General features: G+C 36.6%; 3 long non-coding RNA genes across 3 annotated transcripts in view; 1 reads left to right on the top strand and 2 right to left on the bottom strand.

Moving 5' to 3' along the window:
- LOC143678811 (uncharacterized) overlaps positions 1 to 18,244 on the bottom strand; it is a 53,579-nt gene extending 35,335 nt beyond the window's left edge. Inside the window, exon 1 of the long non-coding RNA XR_013173439.1 lies at positions 18,131 to 18,244. This is a non-coding gene — a long non-coding RNA (uncharacterized LOC143678811). The remainder of the gene's footprint in view (positions 1 to 18,130) is intronic.
- LOC143678814 (uncharacterized) overlaps positions 1 to 24,026 on the top strand; it is a 461,187-nt gene that overhangs the window by 262,215 nt on the left and 174,946 nt on the right. The window lies entirely within an intron of this gene.
- LOC143678812 (uncharacterized) lies at positions 1,671 to 11,668 on the bottom strand. Its single transcript, XR_013173440.1, has 4 exons — positions 11,525 to 11,668; positions 5,992 to 6,230; positions 3,104 to 3,236; positions 1,671 to 1,952 (listed from the first exon to the last, which is right to left on the bottom strand). It is a non-coding gene; the product is annotated as an uncharacterized LOC143678812 (long non-coding RNA).

Raw genomic sequence — 24,026 nt, 5'->3', positions numbered from 1 at the left:
ATTCAGTTTGTTGCATGTCTCTCAATATCCTTCTTTTTGTAGCCACACCATATTCCATCACATAAATGTATCACAGCTTGCCATTGTGCTTCTCAGTTGTTGTAGACATCAACTCCCTCCATCTATGGATAATAGCCATAGGGCATCATGGATAATATTTAAAATAAACCATGTCCTACAGTAACTTCACTTGGTTGTACAATCAGCAGCGCTCTCAATTTTAGACTATTTTCATTGGTCCATAGAGACAAAGAACCAACAAACACAGTCTCTCCAAATAGCAAATCAAAACTATTCTTTATCACTTGCCCCCCACCCCATTAGTTGCCCCATGTAGTGCTGTGGAACTGTTGGTGTCTTCCTGTTAACTACTGGCTATAGCATGCAATTTTTTGGTTCCCTCTTATACCTCTTTGTCCAATATCAAACCCTTAAAATACTTCATATGAGAACTTCTTTATAACTGTAGATTTACTCAGTGGGATACATGGCACTATACATCCCCTTTCAATCATATTCACCTTAAAATATGGCAGTGTCGCTTATAACCCTGCTAATTAGTTACCATCATTTCTACGTGTTTCCTTGCATTTAAGTTAAACCTCATTTGGTTTCCCCTGTCTCTAGCTTCTGTGTATCTCTAGGTAAAAAAAAAAAATCACCTATATGCCTCTTTAGTTATGAAAATCATATTGTAATTGGATTGCATAGAAGTGGAGAATTTACATATAAATATACATATACATAGCCCATGGTAGATAATCAACAAATATTTGTTCTTTCAACCAATTAATACATCGTCTCAGGTTTTTTTGTACTCCATCACCAATTTGCTCTGTGACTTTGAGAATAACATCAGTCTCTCTGAGCCCTACTTGTTTACTCCAGGAAAGAAAGGAAGGATTTTAAAGTCCCAGCAACCTCCAGAATTCTATACATTTATGAAAACAAAGAAACTGAGACTAAATAGAGACATTAGATACAATGGGTTTGTCCCAAGGGGCACTCACAAATACGTGGGCAGGATGATCCTTCTAGATCTCACTTTCTTTTTACCCATGTTGTCTCCCTCAGTACAGAGCGTGATAGTGTTAGCTGCAGCAGAGATAAAGCCACCTTCTTTATTAAATCTTGATGAGGCTAACAGGCCCCTGAAATATATAGAGAGTCAGATCTGCCTTGGCTTTAATACAGTTAGAGAGGGTGACTGTACCTTACCCTCTGTTTTATTTTTAATGGACTATATACCAGGCCCAGAGATCAAAGACTTCTGTTGCTTATCTTTACTCCTTAACTTTAATGACTTCTGACACTCCATCAGGGTATCCTGGAAGCCCAAATGGAGTTTTGATTGCTACTAGAGATGAGATGATAGAAAATTTACTGTGCCTTTATAAATGTCCTGTTACGAAGTTAAGGTGGGATAGGAAATAGCATTACTTTGGTTGAAACTGTGCTATTTTTGATCCTTATTTTACAGATAAGCAACCCGAGGCTCAGAGAGACTAACTGATTTATCAAGAACAAGCATTTCCATGAAAAAACACAGCTTAGTGAACATGAACCTTTTATTTCCATGCCTCCTGATGCTTCTCTTGGAATCTCAGGCGCTAATCACCTCTCCTCCTCAGGATCCTAAAAAGTATAGAGTAATATAAAATAAAGGGATACTTGGTAAAGCTGGATTTGAAACTGTGCGTGGGATCTCAGGCCAAATTGGTACCATACTAATACCTCCCCTGAAACCTGGACACAGGCACCCATTGGGGGAAGAGTCAGATCTGACTTACTCAACTTACTCAAATTGTGCAGAAGAAGATAAGAAAGGTCTGTCTCTACCAACTGGAGAAGCAGCTGACTCCATGTGCTTGCTTCATGATGGGAGGAAGAGGTAAGGAAGCCTGTCCCTCACAGAATAAGGGGCAGAATGTAGAAGAAAGACTTCTGGTTTCCTGCCCAACATAGAAAGACACTGGAGGTAATTACTCTCATCCTCACAACAACAACAACAAAAAGCTAAACAACTGAAAATCAAAAACTCTCCTTGGCTTCATCATGGAATTGAGGTCATGGGGTAAACTGCTAACCTGGAAATTAGAGAGGTGGGGGTTTCAGAGAATCATAGGTTATCAAGAGCAGAAGCACTAGTGAAGCCCATTAAGAACACTCAAAAGGTAGTTGGTTAATTGCTGAGGACTGAGCACGGACTAGCTTGAGACATTAAAAACTCCCGGGGCCCAGTCTTGTGGTGGAGGGCACAATTTCATGAGTTTTATGTCCAGGAGCCCCACCAGGTACTCACCGGTGAATATCAACAAATCCCCCAGCTCTTCAAGTTTCTGGCAGGAGGAAAGGGAATGGAACCATTTTGAAATAAGTCCAGAGTGCTCTCCTTCAGGGAACAATGATTCTTCCCTTAAGGGAAATGGTTTTACCAGAGCCCAACCATGTGGAAGAGAAATACCCAACTCCGGCTCCCTTTCCTGTCTCTCTTAACCGGAGGTAAAAGAAGAAGCATTTGTGAGGGTCCTAGCCTAGAGTTACAGGCTCCCTAAGAGGCTGAGACCTAATCTCTCCATGCTGTATGACTACATCCATGGGGATCTGTGCAATAACAGGGAATAGAGTGGGTAGCACTGCAAGCCTCTGACCCCAATTAAGAAGGAGTCTCTATGGAAACCCAAAGACAGACAAGGGAGACAAAAATAACAACACTGGAGGATATTTTAGCTGCTGATGCCACAGCCAGAACAAACAGTAAACAACCCAGTTCCCAGCCTCACACTAAGGGCCTATTTACCTCAATTCTTTTTACCAGATACCTCAGGTCTGGTTTTCAGCAAAATATTTCAAGCTACACTAAAAGGCACAAAACACAATCAAGAGGAAAAGCAAATATCAGAAACAGACTCAGATGTGACACATTTTTAAGTAATCCAACAGGAATTTAAAATAATTATGACTGATATGCTAAGGACTCTAGTGGAAAAAGTGGACAACATGCAAGAATAGATGGTGAATGTGACCAGAGAGATGGAAACTCTAAATAGAAGAGTGAAGGAGAGAAAATTGCTCATATTATCATTCAATTTAATAAATTTACCTTAAGTAAACTTGCCCAAGACGGTATGAAGCTCTCAAATTTGAAGTCACCCATTCCTGCTCTCTGAGATAGGGAGAGCAAAAGGAAATTTTCATTCCAATTCCTTATGGAAAGTAGAGTAAAAGTGCCCATTCTGTGGAAATGTAAGGAAGGAAGATGAGTTCTTTTCATTGGAAACTTTTAGTTCCTATGCTATGCTTAGTCTCCTAATTACTATGTTTATCATCGTTCTTTTATGGTTTTCACAACATGAGGAGGAGCTTCCATTTATAAGATTGAACTATGCCTCTAACTTTCTACAAAACCTTCAGTATTTCCTCAGTAGTGGTGCCGTACAGTCCCATCTGCATTGCATGCTATAAAGTTCTTCCACCATCTATCTCTTCCCTGCCTTTCCAGCTTCTCACTCCAGAGCAACATTTTCTGGAGCCAGACTCCTGGATCCAAATCCCAACCCCACCACTTATTAGCCATGAGACCCTGAGCAAATTCCTCAGTCTCTATGTACTCATTACCTCATCCATTAAACAAAGAATATGGAAATTACATTTGCAGTTTTTCTGTGAAGGTTAAATGAGTTAATACCATAAAGCACTTAATAAATACTATTTATTACTGGCCTCATTATATTTCCCTTCCTGTGCCCTTTCTCAGCCATGTACCTGGCTTGGTACATGGTATTCTCCTTGGCAGTTAGGTATAATACTGCCACAGTTGCTAGATTAATGTGGGCTTGAGGCTGGAAGTACTTAAGCAGCCTCAGTCCATTCATTTAATTTAACACCACTTAATGGATCTCAGCTACCCAGAGCACAAACCCTCAAAGAGGAGGCTGTAACAAAGCTATTGTTTCTGTAAATGCGGTTTAGGCTATGGTTTTGCAGGGCTAACTGCTGTTTACCTAGAACTAATGTATCAGAAAGAAAGCATGACTAGAGTCATTAAAAGGATTAAAGTTGCAAATTTAGGGTGGGCCATGGCTGAGCAGTACTCCCCTGCCATGCCGGAAATCCCGTTCCTTTCCTGGTGCCTGCCCATGCGGGGTGGGGGTGGGGGTGGGGGTGGGGGTGGGGGGGGGGAGTTGCAAATTTAATCCTTTGGAAGCAAATGCTGGAGCCATGAAATTATAATAAAAGAGTGCAAGGAATAAATAGAGCCAAATACAGATATGTAAAATGTATCTTTATTTAGGGCAGTGGCCCTTAACAATCTTTGAGCTTTATACCCATTCACTGATATTGTCTCAAGTGTTCCCACAGCAGATTTAGGAGGCAGTAGGGGTGAAGTGATGGGATGGTATTATAATTGAGTCATATTTATAGCTTCAAGATTATGCAACTTGTCCAAGGTCGCACAGTTAATTAGCTGCATAGCTACAGATAAAACCCAGGTTCCCTAAAGCTCTAAACCAGGTTCCTTAAAGCTCTACTAAAGGAAAAAAAGCTGCTAAAAGTCAGGTGTGGGTGAGACTGGAGAAAGCCTTATTATGGCTAATGCAAAGGTGAACTTTCAAGATTTGGTCTGGGGAGAGGAGGGCTCTTTTCCAGTTTACCTCAGTACTTTTAAGCTCTTGCCAGAAAGGCTCTGAAGAAATAGAAATTATTATTAGTTTTAGAAAAATGCCAATTTCAACTAAGCTCTGTTGAATCAGGAATTCAACACAGGAGGATTGACAATGAGAGTAAGAATAAATACTTCTATGGTTTTCTAAACATTCAAATTCATAAAAGGGAAAAGATTTGGGACATGTAAAAGTTATAGAAAAGTGTTGTCCAGATCTTATTCATTAGCAAGGGAGTTTTTCATAAATGCATGGCTTGGGGCATTTCCAGCCTTTTAACAGACCTAAATGTTTCAAATATTGTGGGACCTTACCATGTGGCAAGCATTGTGCAAAGAACTTAATAGATACTGTCCCTGACCTTAGGAAGCTTATCATCTAAAAGAGAGAAAATTCAATCCTGAAACTTGCTTAATATTGCACTTTTTTCTTCAATTTCAAGTCATTTATAGAGGACAACACAAGCATACACCAACAAGCGCAATCCTCTCTCATGTCTGTTAAACACTTTAATTAACAATTTCTCGAATTACCAAGCTCCTTCTCTGTGAAGAATGTTATCTTCTTAGTGGTGCATGGGGTAAATAAAAAAGATCCCAGAGCAAGGAATAAAGGATTTGCTCTGTCTTCAAAAAGCTTACAAACATATCGAAGAAGAATTATTTGATTTTTTTTCATTTTTAAAATAATAAAATCACCATGAGAAAAATATAAAATAGAAAAACATATCACCCCAAATTCCACTGCTCCAATATACCCAATGTTATAATTTTAGAGCTTTCTTCTACTAATATTTTCTCGGGCATAGTTGTAAATAATATAGCTTTTTACACTCTACATAAATGTAATTCTAGTTTATACCTTACACTATATCATAAATATTCCGGTTGGTAAATGGTTTTAATAGCTTTCAATTTGATAGCTGTATGATATCTCACAGAATGAATATTCCATAGTTCATATGGTGGGAGGATGCTACTTGAGCTTCTCCAGTGGGAGTAAAGAATAAACTCCTCCCTCTTGACCAAACTGACCAGGAGGAGATGACTACAAATAAGAAATGTCTTTGTGATCTCAAAGTTCTGTGGAAGCCTTACAGTTGTGTTTAGTACTTTGAATTTTAGTCTGTTTTTTTTTTTTTAATTTATAAAGAGAGCACGTGTTTTAAAGAAAAATTGTTATGAATCTTTTTGTGTGTGTGGAGAGGAGGGAACTTCTTTTCTAGCCCAAAAAGTAAGAAATGAAACAAAATAGCCTATAAAACTTTGTACAGAACCTGGCATTTTCTTTAGAGCAGGCCATTCCACTTTGAAATCTAAGGACTCACCTTGATTTCCTAGTGAGAAGGATACGGTACAAGGACACACGCAAATAAAGAGACAGATTTTCTGCTTTTGTCCAAGTATTCTTTTTGCTATTTGGCTCAGCAGGTCCTATTCTTCAACATAATGCTAGTCCACAGCTTGGCTCCATGGTTTTAAATCTTCCCATTGATTCTTTTGACAAATATTTAATAGGCTTCTAATGTGCAACTCTGAAGTAGGCACGGTGTTTATTCAAGGATGCCTGTATTATGAATATGAGACAGTCATTAAAACCATATATCTTCAACTTGCTTTCCCTCTCTTCCTTCAGACCAGTGTTTGGTAAAACAAAACCCTGGTTAAATTCAAGTCTCCAAATACTCTGAGATTGTACCTGAGCAATCGAACAAGGATTGAGAAAAACACAAAACTAGGTTGACAGGTCTCACTTTAAATTCAGGGTCATTAACTTCAAGTGGATCCTTTATATTGTCTAGCAATTATATCCCCCTTCCCTAATCCAGTCTCTCTCTCATTCTCTCAACTATTTTCTAATCTCTCTTTAAGTTTCCAACATTTCCTCCACTCTCCTCCTCTCAGTTGATATGCTCTTTTCCTGTGGGACTCAGAAAATTAAGGTAAGAAGTAGCTCCCACTACCACTTATACTCCCTGTGGTGGATTGAACTGTACCTCTGGATACAGAGGCTATTCTGGAGGCTGCTCTTATGCAAGCTTCAGTTAGATAGTGCTACTTGCCATGGCTTGCTAACCCCCAACCAACATCGCTTCTGCTGTTAAGATCGCCTAGGGTTCCAGTGAGAAGCTATGAAAGTTTCATGCACTGTTTGCTTCCCTGGAACCTATAATTTCCAGAGGGTTCCTATTCCTGATAAATCCTGAAACCCAGAGGTACCAGCCTCTACAAGATGATCAGCTAATTACATCTCCCTATCCTTTAGTGTCAACCCCATTTTTCAAAATGAAAAGTCAGAACAGGCATTACCTAAAGTTCCCCCTATAAACTGGGAGAAGGATTAAAGAAGAAGGAGGAGTTATAACAGAAAATAAGATTTAATAATTAAGTGTGACTGCTTGAATCACTCTATTGATATTTCTCCTGGCCTCCAGTGTTTTGGAGCAGTTAGAAGGAAAAATCTGAAATTGTGGAATGGCATCTGAAATCTGTTCTGTAACCACTTTTGAAAAAGTACTTTGAAAAATATTGCTTTAGCTTTCTTTTCTTTGTATATATGTTATATTTCACAATAAAATATTTTAAAAGAGACATATAGGTGATTTTAAAAATTTGGGGAGTTAAAGGCAACTTAATTAGATTTATTTGCCTTATAATCAACTTCGCTAGTTACTGGTTACATACTAAATTGATCTGAAATATCTCATCCGTGTTACACATAATATAATTAGGAAGATAGCTTAAGAATGGTGCAATATCCCAGGACTGGGAAAAGCCCTGAAAATGCACCAATTTACTTGCCTAGAATAAAATTCACATTGTCCCCGTAAACATCATCTTAAAATTTCCCAGATGACTATGTAATTGAGAAATTAGGATTTAAGGGATGTTACTGAATCATTATATAGATATTCCTTTTTACTTTTTGGTATAGTGGAGTAGACAGAGGGAAATACCTGAAATCTCTAAATTGTAACCCAACTACCTTGATCTCAAAGAACGAATGCGTACTCTTTATCTTCTGTCCCTTTTACAAGCCTCGTGACTAACCTTCATTTGTACCCAGTTATCCAGTTTTTCAACTTTAGAGTCTTGTAATCACTAAAGACAACCCCTAATGTTTATTAACAACGGGTTTTGGGTCAGCCCCAAACCAACCCACTGCAAGTTCAAAGTTTTCGAGACTGTATCTAACTAAAACAGGCCCACCTAACATGCAAAGTAGCTTAGATTTTGACCTACAAGTCACCTATACCTCATTATAATACTGAAAATCACTTTCATCATATGTATGTAAGGCCACCATTTTCTTACATACATTCTGTGATTGAGCACACACGTGTTCAATAATTAAACCACCTCTAATTACATCATCTTGGATCACTGTGCTCACTATCCTAAAACCTGCCCATCTTTTAATTCTGTAAAACTATCAGAATTACTGCAGTTTGGGGAAACAGATTTTGGACTGATATGTCATCTGATGGCCTGCTACATGCCTAGAAATAAACTTTTTCTCTCTTTGAAACCCTGTGTCCCAGGAATTGGTCATTTGAGTGCATAAGGCAAAATAATCCACCGCTTTTGTCCAGTAATAACTATTTTATCTCAGAAAGACTGCAATTTGGGAGATGTTTATTGTTGCAATTAATTCCCAGAGGAATCAGCAGATAGCATTAGATTTATTGTTGGGTAAATTGTTTACAGAGACAAGGAAGGTTTTGTAACAATCTATCAAATTAAGAAGAGCCATTGTTCCTGCAGATTAGAGTTGCCATTAAGTGCTTAGGTGTTCATTCTCACAGATAGCCATTTTGCTTTTAATTGAATGCCAAGTTAAGGACATTGCCTGAATGATTTATTTGGAAAGATTAGTTACTACATCTCTACAGAACTCAACATTGTCTAAGTTACCATTTATTGTGCATGCACTAAGGGCTTTACGTACATTGCCATGGTTAATCCTTACAACAACCCTTTGAAACTGGTATTGTCATCCCCATTTATAGATGATGAATTAGAAGCTCCAAGAGGTAAAATAATATACTTAAATTCACACAGGTCATAAGTGATAAAGCTATATTTGCACATGCATTTGAGTGCACTGCAATGAACATTATGCCAGGTATTTCAAAAGATGCAGCAATAAAAAAATCTTGGTTCCTAATTTCCAGGATATTAGGCCTGGGGAGTCAGCTACTTATGGAAAGAACCCTGGTAGAAAGCAAATTGTGGTAGAAGTGTTAGAAGCAAAATCCTGTAGCAGTATTTAAAAAGAAAAGTAGGGATCTACAAAGGCTTCTTCAAGGAGATGGGGCTTTTATGAAACTCAAAAGAAAATAATTTCTACAAGTTATCCTGGGGAAAAAGAAAATTCTGGACAAAGACACTTGAACCAGGATATATGGTATACTCAAAGCTCAATGGGTAGATGGGAGAATAGAGTTCATAAGGTACATAATGGACCACAGGATATGATAATGCTTGAAAGGTAGATGTCGACAAAAAGAGCAAGACCACAGAGTATTTCCCAGGAAGAAGTTGGCAGAGTTTTAAAGCTACAAAATTCTGTTGTATTATAGAATTTTTTTCAGGGGATACAAACTTTATTTTGTTGTTCTTTTGAGGAAATCTACTCATCAGGGTACATTTAATAATGTAATCTAAGGTTTTGTTTCTTAGATCATCTCCCTCCAGTACCATTTCACTCTCATCTACCTACAGAAGTGTGAGAGTTAGGGAGAATGAAGTAAATGCAGTATCTATTAACCCTTATGGGGTATGAAAAGGAGCTAGTTGGAAGGCAGAGGTATAGATGTCTTCTAGGAACCAGGCCTTCCCAAAGAGAATGGGGCCTGGGACAATGCTCTTTTCAATGTCATGTCATGGGACTGTATAACATGGAACTGTTATAATGAAGCCCTTTTGCTTAAACTTGAAGATTTTAAGAGAGGTTGGTTTCTTACTCTGTTTTGCACCAAGCATCCAGTGAGTCAACCAGAGTTGAAAGCAAATTACCCTCTTCTTTTCGGAGTTTTTTCTTTTGCTTTTTTTTGGGGGGGTACATGGTTCTGGAATTGAACCCAGGTCTCCCACATGGAAGGTGAGCATTCTACCACTGAGCCACCCATGCACCCCTAGCTTTCTTTTTTAATTTGTTGCAAATGTCCACATCTCTGCTAATGTTGACTTTTTTTAATTCAACCAAGAATATAAAAAATTATTCAGACTCCTTGTAGCTTATTTTCTCCACAAATAATAGAAGCTATGGTAGGATAAACTTCAAAGCAACTGGGAACAATATGTTTGATATACTTTGCCATGTTAAATGCTTTGAAAATTATTCAGAAGCAAGTGTAGCATAATGATAAGCCCAGAGTGAAGCTTCAAGAAAGATGGAAAATGTTTCTTCATTGAAGTCATTTCTGGGAAAGAAACTTGGTCCTTTGGAGGATTGTGTGTTCTGTGTCTCGATCTTCTTTTGTTAATAATTGCAAAACCATGGTCTTGGATGGCATAGGTTCTATCTTCTTAGCTCTGTTTAAGCTGCTTTTGCTAACTGCCATTACCAAATTACTCATTAACTTGTGGTGGGTCTCAAATTGGTAACAGCAATTTAAATGGTAATAGTAGTAATGTTAGCTTCTAGTTATTACATACTTATAATAGGCCAGCACTATGTTAAATACCTCACACATTATCACATTTAATTCTTAACAAAACTACCAAGTAAGTATTTTAAACTCTATTTCATGTTAGAGAGTTTAAGTATCTTTAAAAAAAAAATTGTAGTGAAGGAACCAGGCTGAAAGCCTATTTTTTTTCTGTGATATTTTACTTCTCAGATTGGCTGATTCTCTGCCAAACCCAAGGGTGATGTAAATGTGTGTATGTAAATGCCTCCTCCTATACGAAGACATTGTAAATCTAACTGTGCTCTTTTGACTACAGAATATTTCATAACAAATAGAACTTTAATCATTTATAAGGATTTGCAGCTGACTGTAGAGTCTACCTTTAATTTATCATTGCTTAGCCCACCCAGCACACTTTTAAAGAGGCAACCTTTTATTATACAGATCTGACCATGTTCACCACATTCCTTAGAAAACTTTATTGTCTCCCTTTGAAGAACAGAATGAAGTCCAACCCCCTCTGTCCTCCATTATAATTCCCCCCTGCTAAATTTTCCAACCTTATGGCTCATTACACCTTTCCTCCAAATCTAAATTCTTCTCTTAATAAACTACCACCATTCCACCAACATACAGGCAATTTCCTGCCTGTACACCATTTTTCACATGTTATCCCTTATGCCTGAAATGCTCTCTCTGTTCTAAGTCTTAAACATCTTTTTAGCTCAGAAGAAAGCCTATAAGACAGAATCCTGCCTTCCCATTTTCTCATGTATACATTTAATTATGGTGTTTCACAATTTGACTTATAGTACGCTACTCATTGGTATATTTATTTGTTCTATCTTATAACTCCCTTCCATCTGTGTTCCTTTTAAGACAGAAACAGCATCTGGTCTATTTTTTTTAAATCACAATGGTTTATATAATGTTTAATATACAATACATGCTCAGAAAATGTTGATTAAGCTGAATCAACTGTTCACTAATCTTATCTATTTCTATTTCTATAACTACTTTCATTCCAACAGTGCACAGAATGTACTTATCCCAGGAAGTGAACAAAATGTAAATAGTTTTTCTCATATATTTAAATAATATGCCATATTTGATCCATTATCTGTCTGTCTTCATGGAGACAACTAACTCAGATGGTCTGGTGAAAACTTTTATAGAACTCATCTATCAAGCAGAAATCAAAACATTTTTAAGGACAAGTTATTACTTTTCAAGAAGGATCTTTTTACATAATGAAGCATTTTGGTTCAGTGATCTCACTTCTTTGATTTCAGAGCTGGCCATAAAACCTGTGGAAATAGCCTGAGATGCTTGAGATTAATACTCTATGGACAATTCATCTAATTTAACCTTGAGCACTTAATACAAGTACTGTACTTAGGCAACCATTCATTTTCATAATGACATCATATTCCAGAGAGGTCAGCCAAAGTTCTCCATCAATTAAAGCCATTGGTCAACCCTCCATCTCCGGTAAAATTGATGGATCCCCTTTGTATTATAAATATTTTAGCTTGATTTTATACATGAATATCTGTTTAGGTCAGCATTGTCTATCTTAAGTTGTACATATAAAAATGAAATGACCATACCAAAGGCTGGTCAGTCTGATCATTTCAGTCACTTTAATTGAACAAATGTATTATATCAGCAAGTTAAAGAACTTGATTCAAACTGCACAGCAGGTTTGTAATTCAGAAAATGAGTAAAGACATGGTTTTGTTTTGCAAATGCGAGACCCACAGCTATTTGGAAGGACACAGTAAACCATAAAAATTAAAGCCTCATAGTTGTGGGGTGAAATAATGACTTTATCACAGAGAACTGTAATCCTGGCTGCTGTTTCTAGGGAGGCAATTGTAGAGAGCGATCAGATGTTAAGATGGGGGAAAAGATTTTAGAGGAATGGGAGACAGTCTCTTGGCAATGTTCAGACCAGAAGATGATGTATTTCCAAGTAAACCCATGAGGTATTCATTCATTTATTCCACAAATATTTATTGAGGCCATACTCTGTGCCAGACACTGTTTTAGATACTGGGGATACAGTGATAACAGCAAAAAAAAAGATCCCTTTCATCATTAAACTCAAATACTAGTGTTAGGACAATAAATAAACAAAATAACACGTAATACAGTATCAGGTGTAAAGTAAGAATAAAGTAGAGTCATGGCATATTGCGTGTGGGGATAAGTCAAGGAACAGATAGTTTCGGAGAGTGATCAGGAAAGGACTCTCAGATGCAAAGATCTTAGGGGTAAGATGAAATGATTGTTGATAAATATATGCACCCATGTAACACCACCACATTCAAGATATTGAACACTTCCATCATCCCAAAATGTTCTCTCGTATCCACTTCCGGTCAATCTCCATTCCACCTCTTACATCAAGCAGTCTAATTTTTTTCATATCAATGGAATCATAGAGTGTGCATTCTTTGGGTAAGGTTTTGCTTGCTCAATATGCTTTTCAGATTTATGTATGTTGTTGAATATTATTACTCTATTCCTTTTTCACTGCTGATTAATTTGTTTATCTGCAATCTGATTTATCCATGTTCCTGTTGATATTAATTTGTTTCCTGTTTTTAGCTCATATGCATAAAACCACCATTGTGTGGATATATTTTTTCATTTCATTGTGTGGATATATATTTTCATTTCTTTTGGGTAAATATTGGAATTCCTAGGTCATAGGGTAGGCATATCACTGACTTTAAATGAAACTACTAAATAGTTTTCTAAAGTAGCAGTATCATTTTTTCATTATAATTAGCAACGTATGAGAGTTCTGGTTCATTTTTATCTTCTCCAACATTTGATGTTGTCAGTCTTTTTCATTTTAGCCATTATAGGGCCTGCCCACAACTATCTTATTTTGGTTTTAATTTGCATTTTCTTGACATCTAGTGATGTTGAACACTTCTTCATGTGCATATTGGCCATTTTTATGTTGTTGTTTTTTTTTTGTGCAGAGTCTGTCCAAATGTTTTGTCCATTTTATTATTAGTTTGTAGGAGTTATTTATATGTTGTGCATACAAGAAAGTAAAGACTTTTAATTTTTTTCTAACTGTCAAATGAAGCTGCCAGAATGTATTAAGCAGATAATAATGCAAAGCTATTAAATATGGTTATATGGATTTTGGACTGCACAGTTTTAGGGGCTGCCATTCATATTTGTAATTTTTATAGATTTATATATTTGTTGCAAAAATTCACTATCAGATGACAGTAAATGTTTTGATGAACAGACACTTTTTTCTAACTCACTCAATACATCATTTGGTTTAGTGGTAGACTATGAAATTCTACAAGCACCATTCTGTCTTTACATGGAGAATTGGCTGTAAGGAGGCAAGGATAAGAAGTTTTCCAAACAGAAGTTTAAAGGTGTCTATTGGATTTTGTGGGGGCTTTTTAGCTGCATAAGTAGGGTATAAGAAGAAGGAAGCAATCGAAGGAAGCAACCGTTCAGTTTGAAATAAGAATTTAGAGGAAATATGAAGGACCCAGGATGCTCTTGGTTTAAAAATTAAAGTTTTTCACATTTCCAGTCTTTCTAACTGGCAGAAGATTCTCAAAGTAAGAAATGGCCACAGGCTATAGATTAAATCAAGAGAAAGACTATAAGACTCTTTGTTAAGACCTTTTGAAAGATTTAAGGTGGTGCTTATTAGACTCTCTTATCTAGGCAAAAAAACCTTCAAAGAATCTTAAAAGCATAGTCCTAGCATAATGTCCAAAGTAGAAAGAAGTGTCTCTCAAAAAGAATTGCAGGCATGAACTTTGTCTTGTAGCATGAACTATAATCTGATACCCAGAAAGCCTACAAAGTTTATGATGGAGTTATATTGTATTAAAATAATGGGATGATGAAATGCAAGAGCTCTCTCGGCCCCTAACTTTCTACAGACTGAATGTAGGCTGAGAAAACCACACAGGTATGAACGTTGGCCATTGCTTATGAAACAGGAAAGATGCCCCAGAGCACAGAATCAAGATCCAGAGGGAAGGAACATGAGGTGAGAAGAACCACGGATTAGGAGAAGTCATCTCAGGGGTTAGAATTGGGCCCTAATCAAGGCATTCTTGACTACTGGAGATGATAAAACTAGCAACATGTGAATGACTGAAGTTGAGAATTGCTACAGACCAGTAACTTCTATTTATTTCTTGTTCTACCACTTTTGCGTAGGATCTAGAGTAAATATCCTACCCATCTTTCAACATTAAATCTTATGTGTGTGGGAGGAGATAACGTCATTTTAATTTTAATTTATGGGTCTTTGGATTAAGAGGAACAGTAATTGAGGAGCTATATTTGAGAAGCTACATCCAAGGTGCCTCATTAACATCTGGAGCAGATTTATATGATGAAGTCATCAACTTTAAAGCTGATGCACCGACTGCACAAGCATTTGGGGGTCAGGAAAAGGGAATGAGTGTATTTTTGTATGTAGAAGAGATCTGAATTGCTAAAATGACTGTGGTAGATTGTTTGCAAAGCTAGCCTCACCACTCCCTCCATTCTGTACCTCCCTTTGCTTTTCCCATTCAGGGGGAGAATCTCTCTTCCCTATTCTGAATCTGGGATGGCCCCATGACTTGCGTAAGAAGCCACAATGTGTAACTTCCGAGGCCTGGCATTATGATGGTTTACAGCTTCCACCTTCAATCATTTGAAACACTTCTCTGAGGCTGCCTAGGATGAAAAATCACTGGAGAGAAAGGCTTAGTCATCAGCTAGCAACAAATAACAGACTTTGGAGTCCGGCCATTTTGGAGCTTTTATTTTCAGTGTGAATGCAGGAGTACAGTCATATAAGTGAGCCCAGGAAATGTGAGAAAAAGTAAATTGGTGTTGTTTTAAGCCCCTAAATTTTGGGGGCTTTGTTATACAACAATAGATAACTAAAGCAGAAACGGAAGTCGTTATCAAATATCTTCCCCCAAGGAAATCTCCTGGCTCAGATGGCTTCACAAGTGAGTTCTATAATATTTATGGAAGAAATAAAACCATTTTACACAAACACTTCCTAAAATAGAGGAGGAAAGAACATTTCACAACTAGTTGTATGCAGTGAGCAAAACTGTGATATGAAAAAGAAGGTGTTAGACCAATATCCCTTATGAACACAGATGTAAATATCCATAAGAAATATTGAACAATTGAATTAAATAATATACAAAAAGATTATATATCAGTGCCAAGTGAGGTTTACCCTAAAAATGTGAGCTTGGTTTAGCATTCACTAATCAAGAAATATATCACCAACTTAACAGAATAAAGGGGAAAATATTATAATTTCAATAGACACATAAAAATCCAGTGTCCATTTATAAATAAAAACAGAAAAATAGGAATAGAAAAAAACTTCCTTTGATGAAGAAGCTAGCATCATACTTAATGTTGAAAGATCTTTTTCCTAAGATCCAGATCAGATAAGGATATTTATACTCATCACTTCTGTTCAACATTGCACAAGAGGTCCTAGCCACCAGCAAGCCAGGAAAAAAAAAAAAGACTTATAAGTGAATATGAGTTGACTGGTTGATTGATTTAAGTACTTATTTTAAAATAACATGATTGTTTGCATAAAATTTCCCCCAAAATCCTGCTTCCACTGGGAATTTTTTTAAAGAAGAGAAATAGCATACTCACGAATCCCCAATAAGTAGTAAGGCTATTTGCTGAAGGTCTAATGAGGAAAAGGATACTTATGTAATCTCAAAACACCACTCCAAGATCACTTACTAATTACGGAGGGGAATAAATTGTTACATTTCCTATGGACAAACCTGGCAAGCACCTTTTAATCAAGTAATCCTAGTTAATGTGACCAATAATAGGACAAATAATGGAACAAAGTTATTGTCACCAATCATGTTCCTCTTGATACGATGCACTGAAAATGACTAAACAGCACTCATATAGTATTCATCACCTGAATTTAATCATGAAGAAATATTTTAGCCTCCAAATTGACAGGACATTTTACAAAACAACTGACATTTACTCCCCCAAAACTTCAAGGTCACAAATGACAGTAAAGGCTGAGGAACTCAAGACTCATAACAACCACCTGAAATGAGAAATCTTGGGTTGGGTCCTGATTAAGGGGGAAAAATGATATGGAGAACATATTTTGGTCATATTAACGAAACTGAATATAAACGGCATAGTAAATATAATATCATATTAGTGATAAATTTCCTGAATTGACCAATGTTCAGTGGTTTTATAAGAGAATGTCCACGTTTTTGGTAAACGCACACAGAAATATTTAGAGGTAAGGTGCTATGACATTCGCAATGTACTCAGATGATTTAAAAGAGAAATAGATGTTTGTGTGTGTGTGTGTGTGTGTGTGTGTGTGTGTGTGTGTGTGTGTAGATAGATGATATGGAACAGAGAGGTATTGGAAATGCCAATAAAGCAAAATGTTAATAGTTGGTGAATCTAGACAAAGGTATGAAGGAGTATGTTATACTATTTTTACAACTCTTATGTAACAAATTATTTCAAAATACAAAATTAAAAATCAAAGATGTAGACACTAGAATAAATACAAGAGCACATATCTGGCTCAGTGCATTCAAGTTTTTAGAACACTGGACAAAACAAAACACATGAACAAGCCTGATCCAGCTCATGGACCACCACATTGCAACTTGCTGAACTATATAATGCAAAGTTCAAATTTCTTCCTTCCCACATGCCTAATCTCAGTCTTTCCACAGATGTCTTCCACTGCTCTCCACACTTAATTTTTGATGGTAACCTGATCTTCTCTGGTACTCCAGGGACATTCTGTTCTTTGCACCTTGGCTCATGCCTGTTTTCATTCCTATTTTCTCCCTGTATGCATTTTCTCCTGTTCTCCAAGTTCTTGCTCAAATTCTAGCTTTTCTTCGAAACCTTTTCTGATGACCTCAGTTCACAATCCTGTCTCTCTCCTCAGAACTCCCATAGTGCTTATTGTGTGCAACACACTATTGTATAGATTGAGATTAGTTAATCAAATAGAAGTCACAGCATAGACGCTTGATTTTGTCCCCTCTCTACTTTCTACTCCCAATCTCTGAAGATACAGCCTATACTAACATATGTGGCACACTTCAAACCACAGTTCTTATTGCTCCCAGACTTACTGAGCATAAACCTCATCTCCAAATCCAGTTTGTACTGATCTTTAAGAAGTCGGTTTAGACAATTCCAGACGAATGTCAGCTATACATTGTTTTCTTCAGAAGGCACAGGAAACTCACTGAGTATGAATAGTGAATGAAGTAATATGGAGGCAATGTGTCACTGCTCAAGGCAGAAGAGTGATTCAGAGAACCATTCCTACTTCAAATTTTAAACAAATTGGTCAGTCACCATACCACAGTTTTTCCACAAAATAATCTATCAAAGAATTATAGTGCTAGATGAAATCAAATTTAGAGACCACTTGGTTCATTATGCCATTTTACAGGAAAACAAAACAAAATAAAACAAAAACCAGAGACCTAATAATAATGAGTGAACCTCCTAGGGCTACCCAATTAGAAGGAAAGAATCCACGTCTCATAACTACTGTCCTTTTCTTTTCTGTCTATATATCAGCCGCTCTGATTTCACACTTCAACATGAAAAACTGTATTTTCTTAGTTACAGCAACTATTGTAGTTGGTGGAAGCATTCTACTATGCACATATAGCAATAGCAAGGAAAGGTGAAAGGCTTGATATTCTCCAAGTGCTTTGAATCAAGCACCAATTCTTACCCTGAAAAGAAGAAAATTACAGTCTTTGTTTGATCTTACCGTTTCTTTCTTTCCAGAGGACAAGGTAACAGAGCCCTAATAAACATTAACAGTCCTGGGGATTCTTAGGCGAAAGCATAGACAAAAAGGAGACAGTACCAAATAAGTGCAGCTTATTCCCCATCACGCAAACACATTCCTTCAGGGTTACTCTAGCCTTGTGCATAACATCGAACTGAAAATAGACCCAGTGTTTATTCCTGGAACATTGTTTGGTTTACTATTGTTAAATTTTCCAGGCAAAGTGATTTCTCCCAAGAGGTTACATTGGGGATTATGAAAGCTAAGTTTCTCCTGGTGTTACTCCTACAAAATATCCTTTCTCTAGCACTTTGTACTCTAAACACTGGCTATCTTTTACCATATGCAAACTTTAGCAAGCTGACTTAACTTCCCATGTCTCCATCTTCTCTGCTGTAAAATGGGAATATAATCATAACTGCTCTGAGAGGGCCATGGTGGCTCAGTGGCAGAGTTCTCGCTTGCCATGCCAGAGACCTGGGTGCGACTCCCGGTGCCTGCCCATGTAGTAATAATAGTAATAATAACAGCTGCTCTATAGTCATTCCATAGGTTTTGTGCAGTTCTGACTACATAAATGTATTATGTACAGGCATTTTCAAATTGTAAAACGCTGGGCAAATGCATAGGATTATTATGACTGTCAGGCTCGCTCAAGAAATATATTTCTTTACTATACCCTGCTTTGATTAATATTCAAGAGATAGAGAAAAATGTTGGAATGATTTTTCTCTGTCCTATCTTTATGTTCTTGGCCTTTCCTGCTAGCACATCACAGCTCCTGAGATGTATGTGGTTTCCCTCACTTTGCCTCCTGCAGAATACTCTCATGTATTGGCCTGATAGTGTTTCCTGACTTGACTTTGCCAGTGAAATAAGTGCTAATTGTTATGCAAAGTCCATTTAAAGTGTACCATAACCCTCTTATAAGATAATGGGAAAAAAGATCATAAATGGCATTGAATTTCTTGTGAAGTGTGAGTTAAAGATTTTTTTTAGAGGACTCATAATAAACAGATTCCAGCTGTTTTTGAGTCATAGAAAAACTGTGTAGAAATAATCAGATAATCCAACAAGTATTGTTAAAGGATTCTATTCAACCAGCCAATGTATTTTGCACTTCTTTTTATATAAATCCAATATACAATGTGTCCCTGAAAATCAATGATCACATCTTATAAGCCTTTTAGCCCTTATAGAATTAATTAATGCCAAAAGCAATTTAGTAACAGTATGGTGTCACTGAACCACTTGTCATCAGAACTTGAACTTTAGACTTTTTCATATTATATAAGAAAGGTGTGGGTTGACACACTAAGCCGTAATTACCAGCCTTCATTGGTATACACATATGCAGGATGTAAGTAGAGGCAGTAGTGACAAAACTGAATTAAATTAATTAACATATGTGGCTCTAAATCTATAAAATTTTGGTATTTTGGAACTAGATTAACCAATTAGAGACAAAGCAATGATTGATTTTACTAGTGTTTGACATTATAACTTTCTTTTTTTCCTGATTGTCAGAGGAGATAAGAGGAAAGAAATTAATATGTATTGCATACCTACTATCCTACCTACCTCCTGTCTTCCATGCTCTCTTTCAAAGCTCACAGCAATCCTAGGAGCTGGAAAGAGCAATTATTATTATGTAAATATAAATATTATTATGTCAATGTAAATACAAACAGGTGCCCTGAATCTCTCACCTGTCTTCAACTCCTGAGGTCAAGATCAAAGCTGTCTTCAATTTACTTCTAATAAGAACATTTTCTCTTTCAAAGCTTTTTATCCAGAATTTCAAAGTCCTCTGTAAACATGAATTCACTCCAAATGGTGAAATACCACTGACTTAGAGGGTAGTATTACGACTTAACAGTGTCCAAAAAAATCCGAACAGTTGAAGAGTGACTTGCTTCCAATCAGCTAATAATTATATGCAAAGCCAGATGTACTGTGTAACATCCATCCATTTAATTATTAATCAATAATAATAATAATTTTGTCAATAATAAAATTATTAACTTAAAAAATATTTTTAAGAACCTACTAATGTAAAATATTATTAATTTAATATGTATTTGTTGAATAATAATGGTGACAGTGGGCATCCTTGTCTTGTTCCTGATCTTAGGGAGAAAGATTTCAGTCTTTCCCTATTGAAGATGATGTTAACTGTGGGTTTTTCATATATTCTCCTTATCATGTTGAGGGAGGTGCCTTCTATTCCTATTCTTTGAAGAGTTTTCATCAAGAAAGGATGCTCAATTTTGTCAAATGTCTTTTCTGTGTCAACTGAGATGATCATATGGTTTTTCTGCTTTGACTTATTGATATGGTGTATTATATTAGTTGATTTTCTTATGTTGAACCATCTTGCATACTTGGAATAAATCCTCCTTGATCATGGTGTATAATTCTTTTAATGTGCTGCTGGATTCAATTTGCAAGAATTTTGTTGAGGATTTTTACATCTATATTCATTAGACAGATTGGTCTATAATTTTCTTTTCTTGTAATATCTTTGTCTGGCTTTGGCATGAGGGTGATGTTGGCTTCATAGAATGAGTTAGGTGGACTTCCCTCCTCTTCAATTTTTTGAAGAGTTTGAGCAAGATTGCTGCTAATTCTTTCTTGACTGCTTGGTAGGATTCACATGTGAAGCCATCTGGTCCTGGACTTTTCTTTTTGGGGAGATTCTTGATGACTAATACAATTTCTTTACTTGTGATTGGTTTGTTGGGTCATCTGTTTCTTTTCTAGTCAATGTTGGTTGTTCATGTCTTTCTAGGAAGTTGTCCATTTCATCTACATTGTCTGGTTTATTAGCATGAGGTTGCTCATAGTATCCTCTCATTACCTCCTTTATTTCTGCGGGGTCAGTGGTTATGTCTCTTCTTCCATTTCTGATTTTATTTATTTGCATCCTCTCTCTTTTTCTTTTTGTTAACCCTGCTAAGGGTCCATTAATTTTACTGATTTCCTCAAAGAACCAACTTCTGGTTTGTTGATTTTCTCTACTGTTTTCAACTTCACTTATTTCTGCTCTAATCTTCGTTATTTCTTTCCTCTTGCTTGTTTTGGGATTAGTTTGATGTTCTTTCTTTAGTTCTTCCAAGTGAACAATTAATTCTTTGATTTTTTCTCTTTCTTCTTTTTTGATATAGGCATTGAAGGCAATAAATTTTCCTCTTAGCACTGCCTCTGCTGCATCCCATAAATTTTGCTTTGTTTGTTTGTTTGGGAAGTACATGGGTAGGTACATCCATAAATTTTAATACGCTGTGTTTCCGTTTTCATTTACCTCGAGATATTTACTGATTTCTCTTGTAATTTCTTCCTTGATCCATTGGTTGTTTAAAAGTGTATTTTTTAGCCTCCATATATTTGTGAATTTTCTGGCCCTCTGACTGTCATTGATTTCCAACTTCATTTGTTTGTGATCTGAGGAATGTGTTACGTATGATTTCAATCTTTTTACATTTTTGTGACTTATTTTGTGACCCAGCATGTGGTCTATCCTTGAGAATGATCCATGAGCACCTGAGAAAAAGGCATATCCTGCCGTTGTGCGGTGTAATATTCTATAAATATATGTTAAGTCTAGTTCGTTTATTGTATTATTCAAATTTTCTATTTCTTTATTGATCCTCTGTCTAGGTGTTCTATCCATTGATGAGAGCAGGGAATTGAAGTCTCCAACGATTGCCATCATTGTAACCCCAGAGAAGCCTGCAAAGCAGACTCCTCATAACTCTGCATGTAACCTAAGAGGCTGTCCTGGAAGTCACCACCCATTAACCTAAGCATGTAGAACACAGTCTACAGGCAAATGCATGCCCTCGTCTGAGTGGCTATTAGGAACCAGCATCAAGCCACATGTGCCTGCTTATTTCAGGTCCCACAAGAAGTGAGAACCTTGCTGTCCACCAACTCCTAACTTCATAGTATTTTGAACCAATACCTTTTTCTCTCTTTACTCACTATTGCTGGCCCTTCTGTATTCTCTTGTTTCATATACTGTGGGCCTCAGCACCAGGAGGTAGTTCAGTTGTCCTTTTTGTTATACGTTGTCACTTCCAGATCCATAAGCTTCCTTACTTTCACAAAATCAATTCATCCTTAACATGGTTATAACACATGGCAGATACTACTAGCTGCCCATGCAGTCATCATTTTCTTTTTCTTTCCCAAACTGATTTTGAATAGCCCAGCAATAATGTCCAGCATTAAAAAAAAGTTAAATGATAAATTTTGTTTGCAGGTTATGTTTAACTAATTCACATAGTTCTAGTAAATATGACTTAAGCAAAGTCATTGGAGAAATTATTAGGAAGTCACTTAAGAGGGGGGAGATTCGGTTGGCTCCCTATTTTTGCCCTCCCATTTTTCTTCTTCCCTACTGCAATGCCAACTTGAGGCTGGCCATAATATTAAGTTGACATTATGTCAACTAGAAGAAGCAAGCATGAGGGCAAAAGCCACAAGCTAAAGATGGCTTAATGAAAATGTATTCACGAGCAATCTATACATAGTTTTGTTTATTTATTTAAAACGTACATAAAATAGAATTATTATGAAACATTTTTTTTGCCTCAATCTGTATCTTTGAGATCTATGCATTTTGATTCATATTCATATATGTCATTCATTGTAAATGCTGGACTGTATTACATAATGTGAATTCAGAATCATTTATTTAAGAAGGTATTTAAGCATAGTATAGTAATTAAGAACAGGGCCTTCAGAGCTAGGCTGCTTGGGTTCAATACAAGCTCTTGTTACTTACTGGCTGTGTGATCTGAGGCAAGTTATTCAATTTCTGGCATCAGTTTGTCATCCATAAAACATATTTAATAATCATAGCTACATTTTGGATTAAATGAGTTAATTTATATTAGGCACTTAGAATCTTCTTGGCCCATAGTAAGCATGCAATACTAGTGTGTTAGTCAGGAAACAGATGGTAAACTCAAATTAGGATAATTGGAAGAGGGTTTATTACACAAGAACTAGTTATAAAAGTGTAGGCAGTTCCTTTACAGGAACTACAAGAAAATAAATAGTACAGTAAACCATGACAGTAGCAGAAAGAGGGAACTGTTGACACTCATAGGTCAGAACAAAAACAAATATAATTTGTAAACAAATAAATCATTACAATTTAATTGACCACCCTTCTGCTCCCCTCCCCAATCTACTTTCTCTTTCTTTTACTAGGGAACCATTGTTAGGCATTTGGTTTGTATCCAAACTGTATTTTATAACTTTCATCACACATGTATGCAGTAATCTAAATTTCTTCTAAGAGAGAGGTTCGCAGAATCCAGGGTAGTGTCACGTAGTGAAGAACTCCTTCCAAGATGAGCAAAGTCTTTCCACTGAAGGACACAACCAGCCTAAAGTATTCTCTAAGAGAAGGAACCAGAAAATTATATTTGCTCTGTTTTTTGAAAGCTGGTACTATATACGGGATGCTGGTTTAAAGCATACTCTGCATCTGGTAGGACAACAGTCAAGAAGTTGACTCCCAGGTGATGTTAAAACTATGCCCTCACCTTGGCATGCAACTGTTCCATCAAGCCAGTTGATTCTGGGCCTTGTGATGTGTGTCGTCTAATGGGCATGAACCATTACTACACTTCCTCTGTCATACAATGTAACCCTGGATTGTAGGCTGTTCTCATTTGCTAGTTGCCAGAATGCAATATACCAGAAACAGAATGGCTTTTAAAAAGGGGAATTTAATAAGTTACTAGTTTATAATTCTAAGGCTGAGAAAATGTCCCAATTAAAACAAGTCTATAGACATATCCAATCTAAGACAGCCAGGGAAAGATAGCTTGATTCAAGAAGGCTGATGAAATCCAGGGCT

Source organism: Tamandua tetradactyla, chromosome 4 (genome assembly GCF_023851605.1).
Source record: "Tamandua tetradactyla isolate mTamTet1 chromosome 4, mTamTet1.pri, whole genome shotgun sequence".
NCBI lineage: Eukaryota > Metazoa > Chordata > Mammalia > Pilosa > Myrmecophagidae > Tamandua > Tamandua tetradactyla.
Note: the sequence above shows the minus strand (reverse complement) of the source record. Positions and strands in the feature narration are given on the sequence as shown.